Source organism: Eublepharis macularius, chromosome 3 (assembly GCF_028583425.1).
Source record: "Eublepharis macularius isolate TG4126 chromosome 3, MPM_Emac_v1.0, whole genome shotgun sequence".
NCBI lineage: Eukaryota > Metazoa > Chordata > Lepidosauria > Squamata > Eublepharidae > Eublepharis > Eublepharis macularius.
The window spans coordinates 77,310,647-77,320,240 of record NC_072792.1 but is presented as its reverse complement, the minus strand read 5'-3'; positions in this window follow the sequence as shown (position 1 = coordinate 77,320,240).

Sequence of the window (9,594 nt, the reverse complement as noted above, 5' to 3'; positions counted from 1 at the left end):
GGTCAATCACTTCTGGGGCCCCTAGGACCACCGCCTTCACACTCAGAGATGCCAAACTCACAGCAAGTCTTCAGCAGGGTCTCTTCCAGCCATCCTCCAACTTTGGCCAAGATTGCATTTCAGAGTTCTGAGTTACAGACCTCCAAAGCGGCCACCCCAGAAACTTCCAGTAGATGGAATAGGAGCTGCAAATGCTAACTGACTTGCATTGGCTTGCAGCAATTGGAAGAGCCCCAGGCTAGCTCACCACCCCACAAGCAAATAAGAATTGAAAGAAAAAACATGAAACAGAAGAGTGAGCCCTCAAGAAGCCCAATAAGCTTGGACCTAGATCCTGACTGCAGCTCTGAGACTGGTTTGGGGCAGAGCCCTACGCTAGCCCGCTAGCCCACAAGCAAATAAGAATTGGAAAAAATAATATTAAACATAAGAGTGAGCCCTCAGCTGAGGAAACCCAATAAGCTTGCTCCTACCCAGAGCCTTGCAAGCCCCAAGCCTCCCTCTGGCGTAATCCAAAAAAACTCCCGCAACAAGCAACATGTGAAGGCACAGTTGTTCCATGCTTATGGGACATCTGTGTGCTTCACATCTGGACCTGTCCTTGGTTGCAGCATGTGTGCCTCTTACTATGGATGTGCACTCTGGAAATGCAGAAAATATATATATATATATAAAAATATTTTTTGAAATGGTTGCAGCTTTTCATGTTTGGGTGCTTTCCATCATCTGCAGGACATCTTATTTTTCTTTGATTCTCCAAATTTCCCAGACGTTTCTCCTTTATGATCAGGTCCAATTAGGTTGAATGTTGCCTGCCCTGGGGAAGGTGGTTCCTGCCTGCTACGTATCTCACCTGGCCTGGTGAGGGCAGCCCCCAGATGGCACAAGCCAGGTGCAGGGCTCAGCAGAGCTATGAGTCTGGCTGGCTCTTTCTTTCCATCCTCCTTTGTAGGGGGGTTGCCTTTTTCCCCTCCCAGTTCCCAGCTCTGCAAGTAGGATAGCTGGGAGTGCTTTATTCGGGGGGGGGGGGAGCGGGTCTGTAGAATGTGACATCTTGTTCCAATTTGCTTGAAATTTGGGGGAGGGGTCTTTAGTGGACAGGCAGTTCTAGTTCCCCGCAACTTTTGGTGTCATTTGGTTGAAAAACAGCCACTCCATCCTCCTGAGGAAAGTCCCCCCGTAGGGAATAATAGAACCTGGAGAATTCTGGAATCCTTGAAATAACTAAACTTGAATCCCAAATAGTACCTGGGGAAACAAATACCACTGTCTATAGCTATTTATTCCCTTCCTGAAATATGAATCCAAATTATTTTTCAGGTGTTCATCCCTGCCTCCCACTGACTGTGCACTGGTAGCAAGCTGCGGGTGTTCCAGTAGGGGGTACAGCAAGTATCCCTGAGCTGCCTATTGCCAGACTTTGCTCCATGCTGAGGTACTAGATGAGATGCATACAGTAGCTAACATCTCTACCACCATCAAGAAACAGTTAATGGCATAGGGCAGCAGGGCAGCATGGACTCCTTGATGACTGAGGACCCATTCTACAGTGGCCTGTAGAACTGGACCCCTTAATACAATCTGCTTTAGTGGACATGTTGGATGAGCTTGCCTGCAATTTTGGTGTCATTTGGTTGAAATACAGCTCCTCCAGTCCTTTCCTCTGAAAGAAGTCCCCCCCCCCTTAGGGAACAGTGGGCCCCCATTATTTCATCAGTCTGGAAGAAATGTGAATCAATTTTCCAAAACAATATGGGAGGTGCGAAATACTCTAGTATATCAATATAGAATTCATTCACATAATCCAAATCCAAATTCCTTTTTAAGTGCACACCCCTACCCAGAATTGTATGGTACTGTCACAGAAAATTATTTTGTAGCATTTATAGTTTACCGTTCTCAAAAAGACTTAAGGCTCATTTCAAAAGAAGTTTATAAGCAAATAGTAAGATGGCTGATAAAAAGGAAAATTGATCTATTAATTTTTTAAAAATATATTGCATACATATGAAAAGATTAAGCAACACTGCTGGGCAAAATCATAAGTTGTAAAACTTAATGGGGAAACCATTAGAAATGTTCCTGAATCAGAGATATTTCAAGGCTGCAAAGATCTATACTTTGCATTAATCACATTGGTTCCTGTGCCTATGCAGCTTATTTGTATGGGCAGAAAAGATAATTTGCCTGATCTTTGAATGTCAGTCATTTTAAAATTACTTCAGTCAGCAAATTTATGAAGGAATTTGTATACTAAATATGAGGCAGTTCACATTGAAGGGGAGTGTGTTTGTGTAAATAAGCCATCATGTATATTCAGTAAAGTGTTTTATTTCAACTGTTACTAACAGAGCTGGGGCCCATTAAAAATGCATGTACTTGAACACAGTGAAATTTTATTTTATATTTGAGTTTTAACTGGAAAAGCATTGGTATTTTGTGCTTAATTTAGATTTCTGTACTGTTCTACTTCTATTCTTGTACACATGTGAAACAATATAAGGATATAAGAGAAAATGAGACTGGGAGGTTAATTTTAATGAGGTTTTCTAGGGTCTTTATTCAGTTAATATTATGGATTGGACCCTAAAGGACCAAGAACAGAGCACATTTGATGAAGGGATTTTTGTCAGATCTTCTTTCACACTGTGGTCTCCTACACCATTCCCCCAAACATTCCTATACTGTGCACCACATTATTTCTGACCACAGTCTGACACCCAGGAGATAATGGGACTAAGGTAGAAAGAAGGAATTGGCAAAAATACCTTTCCGTGTATTCTGTTCTTTGAAATCTAACTGAATATTCTGGTTTGCTGAACTAAGTCTGTCTTGCAAAGCTTCCTACAATACAGAACATATTTTTCTCTTGAGATGACTTTTCAGTACAGTTCAGGGTACTATTCTGTCTTCACACAAATGTGTAGTAGGAATTGTCTTTGCAGTTGCAAATCTCATACAAATTGAGTTGCCGGGTCCCCCCTGCAACTGGTGGGATGCTGGGAATGCACAAGTACTTATGCATGAGTACCCATGCTCATCACTTCCAGTTATGCCAGAAGGTCATTGTGCCTGGGCCTATTCTTTAAGAATTAGTACTAAATATAGCATCATTGCACTGTGCATGGGAGCATACATGATCATTTGCTTGGGCTACCTGATGGTGGGCAATCTCCAGGTGGCCTACCTCTTCCCAGTGATCACCAGCAATTGGTGGGCAGAAAGACAAATCACTGGAAGTTTGCTTGACAGGCACCTGGCTAGCTTACATAGGGTTGCCAGGTCCCCTTACCCTCCTGGCAGGAGGGGTGGGAAATCAACACTCACCTTTAGAAGGTCTTCTCATATGTGCTTTGCATGCATGCACTCCCAGCAATGTCACTTCCAGGAGTGACATCATCACGCAGGCCACAGGAGTGCTTCATGCCAGGTCAATTCTTGAAGAATTAGCCTGTTTGGGGCCCAAATCGGCTTGGCTCAAAATACAGGAGCACTCCTGCAGCCTGTGCAATGACATCACTCCTGACATCACACCAACCCACACCTCCACCCTTTTCTTCCCTTGTGTATGGTGGGAAGGGAAGGGGGAAGGGTGTCCCATTTGGAATGTGGATATCCATGAGATGTTATTTTATTGGTTTTACTTATTGTATCTTATTTATGATTGTGACCCACCCTGAGCCTGCTTGCGGGGAGGGCGGGCTAAAAAAATCAATCAATCAAACAAACAAACAAATAAATAAAAGTTACGTCATTGCTTCACACTCTAGGAGGCATGTTCCCCTACCTCCTCTGCCTGCTGGCCAGATGAGTGGTGATGGGGGCAGAGAGTGAGAGCAGGGGATCCCCTACCCCCACCAGGGGACCAGCAACCCTAGTGATATAAGATCTGGTAAGTGGTATAATGTTGGAAGTCCTAGATATAGGGTTGAATTAACCATCAGCCTTAGACCCATATTTATATTAGCCTCTCAGTTTCCCAGCTGTTCACACAAGGTCACTGATTAACACTGGAACTGTCTCTCATCCTAACATACCTTGTAGTGTAGTGAGGAGGGAGGAGGAAAATTCCTGGGTTGAATTAAGTTTAAATTGGCAATTTTCACCAAGTCTCTGCTAAAGACACCCTTTGTGTAATTCTTCAGGGTCTCCTATCCCCTAGGAGCAGTATTTTATGGAGACCAGGAGTTGCAGGGGGGCAGGGGAGGAAGGAAATGTTTGTTCTTCTGATGGATCCAAATATCATTTGCCACCCTTAGCCCTTAAATGAATGTAATAAATAAAATGGAAGGCATACAATGTAATTCATTTTAAAATACAATGTATGAAAGCTTCCTTTTGCTGCATGGTTTTGAACAACCGATACACACTGCAGAGTGTTGTGGAGTACATACAGTTGCAGAAGGCTGTAAGAAATGATATGTTAGACTTTTAATAATTTATTTAGTACTCAGAATCAAGACAAAATAGCATCTTCCTCAAATGGCCTGTTTTCTAGGAACTGAAGGCCAAAAGCCAAAATACATGTTATGCTTGTTCACTACATGACTCTGGGTTTCTTGAATTAAAGTTGTTTTCCGAGCAGTTGCTCATCAGCTGGAGGGATGTCATTTTAAGGGGAGAGATTTTCTTTTTCTTTTTTCAGCTTGAACTATTGCTTGGTGGGGAGGGCTCCTGTCTCCCCCATAAGCTATTTTCAGACACTGAAACAGACCCCAGGGAGATTATTCACTTAACTTTGGAGTGGTACATGGATGGAATATTCCATATGCTGCTCCACAGTTATGTAATAATTTCCTTGGGGGTACATTTCAGTATGGTTGGTTTAAAATGACCAATGCATTTTAAACCAACTATACTGGTGTGTCCTTGATCACATGACATAATCCTCTTTAACATCAAGCATTTACTACTTTGTACTGTTGGTTGTGTATGTGTAAGAACTTGGAGTTCTTGTTTTATTTGTATCAGTCCATCCTGCACCCACAGCACATTGTCAGTCAGTAATACATGTGGTGGATTATTCTTTTAAAAATTTTCTCTTAGTTTGAATACATCTGTTCACTTTAGATAATTTGTTTTATGACTTTATAGTTTGTTTGTTTTTTGCAATATGTAGTACATAGGACTTTCGCTCCTATTAGCCTTAGGCCACTCACATTCTTAATATGGCTTGCTAGTATTAACGCTGGAAAAGCCCAGATTACATCTCTTTGCTTTGCCATTATCAGCTCTTTGGAAACTGGCTGATTGCTGGCACAGGGATGAACTGCAGCACTTACTTCCCTGGGGTGGTCTGGGTTTTTCATATCCAGTGGCATAGAAAGAAGCAGTGCAGAAGTGACTTCATGCCATTAGGATGTGGAAATAACCCAGTCTAAGGTTCCTGAATACAAACCAGCCACCTCTCATGTGGAACAGCCCTGTGCCAGAAATCCTATGTGTATTCAAGTTCTATGTGTGTATACTCAGAAGTAAACTAAACTGTGTTTTGATGGAATGTTACTGTCAGTGAGCTATGTTCAGGGTTACAGCCTCCATTGTTCTACTTAGATGAATTTGCTGTATATAAGACTGGTGTACCACTTAGTACTGCAATTGCTGACAAAGTCTGTCTTGAAGAAAATAAACTAATGTAAAATGAAGAAGGCAGCTGAAGGTCACATCATAAATAGAAAACAGTAGAATGTGGCTGTCCTTCCTATATATATATATATATATATATATATATATATAAAATAATATATATATATATATAAAATAAAACTCACACCAGGATGGCAAAGAAGCACTTCATAAAAAGTGTATTCATAGCGAGCACTTATCTGGAAAGAATGCTATTATTAAAAGGCATATTGATGAGTTAGAGTTGCATATGCACTGAGTGCATATGCAAACAGATGTGATTTCCTTTCCCTTTTATTTTGGATTATACATTATATTAATATGGTTTATATGGGATGCTGGTGTATTTCAAATCTGTTGCTTTGACACAGCCTATGCCACAATCTTATTTTAATTTATTTTCCTCTCTTCTGATAAGTTGCATGCTGTATATGGGATGCCAGAAAATTACCAGAGGTATTTAGAGGAGGAATATCTTCTAAATGTGATGGAATAGTGGAGATGCAGTTTCAGTCAGTGTGTCTATCTGAATATCTTTAATGCCTAAAGCTTCTGAGCAGATGCACTATAAATCTTTTTCAAAATGTCCTTCTCGATATCTGTTGTATCAGTTGACTGTGATATTTAATATTCTACTAGTCTACAGAGCAGACACATTTACAATTATTGTATTCGCCCTAGAGCATTTTATGAAGTTGGAGATCATGAAAGATTATATAACTACTTTATTATGCTATAGGACTTGAAAATAAGTATATTTTACCTTGAGAGTAAACTTGTACTACATATCCGGATGCTGTTGAATTGCTTTCTTTCTTTTTTAATACACTGCCTGGTTAATGGAGAACATTGCCTCTTGTAGTCCAAGAAAAATGACCTCATCTAATGACAAAGTGGGAGGATGTCTTTTTTTCCTTTATGTGCACATGAGATTTTATGGGAAACTGCATTTAAAATAGTTATTAGACTGTTGACTGTAGGTCTGTCACTTTTTTGCCCATTACCTCATTGAGTCCTTCTGCAAGTTATTTGTTGCTTACACTAGCCTGTGGCCTCACGAAACACTGAATTAAGAACTACAGTTATGTATGGCACAGTTCTGAGTAACATAACACAGTGACTATATTACCATGGCTTCTGTAGTATGATTGTCTTAAATAAAACTGTCTGGACATATACATGAGCCTGATCTCGTTAGATCTCAGAAGCTAAGCAGGGTTGGCCTTGGTTAGCAATTGGATGGCAACCTCCCATGACAATCAGAGTTGCGAAGGCAGACAATGGCAAACCACCTCTGTTAATCTCTTGTTGTGAAAACCCCAACAGAGGTCTCCATAAGTCAGCTATGACTTGAGGGCACTCTCCACCACATTTCGATACTTTGCCTGCCAACACTTCAGGTACTTGTAGGAGGAAATGGATGTGTGTATGAAAATGGAGTTCATGCCAGCGCACTGATGTCACTTCCAGTAAAAACCAGAAGTCACAAAGTGAATGTTCTGGGATTACCAAAAATTCTATGGTATAACCATAGAGTTTTTGTAAATTCTAGAGCATCAAATGATACCTCTTCTGATAAAAACTTAAGAGTGATATCATTAGCATGCCAGTGCAACACCAGGTCCCACCCCAATTTCTCCCAGGGGTTGTTATCTATGGCCTGATAACTTTAGCAGCTTTGGAGGAAGAAGTGATTTAGACTGGGGAAACAGCACTACTTTCCCATCAAATCAGCAGCACCACAAAACAAATCGCAGACCATGAGATCCTGGTCACCAATCACTCCTGTCAGATACAGTTTAGCTCTTGGTATTCTGGGGGAAAAAATTTACCTGATCCAATTGTTTTTAGTGCCCACTGAGTTTTAATTAGGTTTTGCTACAGCTATGAATGTTATGATTTATGCTCTTTTGCTGGGAGCTTTTTTGCATTACGTTTTTTATTGCTTTATGTTTTATTGTTTTATTCTTTGTAGTAAGATTATAGCAAAACTTTCTTGGGTATTGGAGAGACAAGATTTAAATATTTAACATAAATATCCCCCATAAGATAAAAGAGCCAAAATGAGTTAAACAATTAACAAATTCCAGGCTTATCTTGGTATGGTAAAGGTAGTTCCCTGTGCAAGCACCGAGTCATTACTGACCTATGGGTGGATGTCGCATTACGACGGCAGACTTTTGTTACGGGATGGTTTGCCATTGCCTTCCCCAGTCATCTACACTTTACCCTCAGGAAACTGGGTACTCATTTTACTGACCTTAGAAGGATGGAAGGCTGAGTCAACCTTGGTATGCACATTTAAAAAATGCACTGATATTTATGTCAATGAGGCATTCTTCGTTTCAATTACTTGCTTTATCCTGTTGCTGGAAGGACATAATAGTTTTACTTCTGACAGCCATAATGTTTGCTAGCTTTGGATACAGGCTGCAAGGAAAAAAACTTCTTTTGCACTCTGTGTTTGTCTAATTTGGCATATGGCAGAAGGATTTCCGATCTATGCAGCCCGTGTAAATCACAGGTTGTTCAAAATTCCTAAGCTGTTACAACAAATTTTACAATGTATGTACTTGTGCATTCCTTTTAAACCTGAGATATTTTTGTTAAATTGTGTACCAGAAGAAACTGGAAAAGACCAGAAATATTTTATAATTCACGGAGTAACAGCAGCAAGAACTCTATCAACATCCTTCTGAAAAAGAGCAATAATACCCCGAGAAGAAGAATTGATAGCGAAGATAATGGAAAATGCAGAAATGGACAAATTAACTTCACTAATGAAAGGACAATTAGAATAAGATTTTGCGGCCCCCATGGACACCATTTTATGATTGGATAAAAAACAAATATAGCGACTTGAATGTAGTAACTATATGAAGACACTACTGTAATGTATTATTAATAATCACAATTAAATGTTTGTTAAAATGTTTTGATGAAAAGATATAGATAAGTAGAATTTTAACTCAAGCAGAATATATGATATATATCGCATATTCCCTTCCTATTTCTGCCCCCTGTCCCCATACTCCTATATGAGAAAACCAATACAAATCTATTTAAAAAAAAAATTCCTAAGCTTTGTTATCACTCCAATGAATGATTAGGGAGAAAGGCATAAATATATAAATGAAAAGCTCTGAAGACCATACTTGTCCTACTTTGCTGCCACTTTTTACATTCTGTAAATTTGAATAACTGGAGACCACTTCAGTGAGAATGCCTTATATCTGTCATCTTGACATGAATGCATCTCCCCTTCATAGAATAACACTCCCATTCAGCTGCAGGTACATCCAAAAGAATCATACAAAATAGCAAAACAAAGAATAGCCATCTCCTGCTGAACTTAATGTACATAAAATAAATAAAATACTATATATATATTTGGCACAGTCCAGATAATATTAAGCATCTCAAGAAAATTAACTTTTTCTTAATTGTTCTCATTAAGTGACTATATTACATCTTCAAGGCACCCATCAAATTGCATAAGAAGTTTTCTCCTCCCTCTCCAATATTTCAGCACTTTCAAGGGTTCGTTTAGTTACCAAAGAGCATTCTTACCATTACTGTTTAGATCCCTTAACTGTTGACGTCCTATGTGACAGAGTTACAATTAGACATGGGCACGAACAGCATTACGAACAGAAAAAACCCACAAACAGCCCAATCTGCTGTTCGCAAACAAGCTGTTCGTGATACCCCATCCTAAACGAACAGGTGGTCGTTGCAAGCCTCGTTCGTTGCCTTCGGCAGCCGTTCAACAAGCCAGACAGTTTGGCACCTGCAATCACTCCCCTTGGCAACCTGAGGCAAGGACTGAACTCTGTCTGAACTCCTTCTGCCTTTCCTTCTGGCTTTAACCCTTCAAAGTACTTCCAGCAGAGAGTCCCGTTTGGGGGTGGTTCTGGCCCCCATGAACAATGAACAACGAACATGTCCGGGAACAGTTCATGTTCGTCC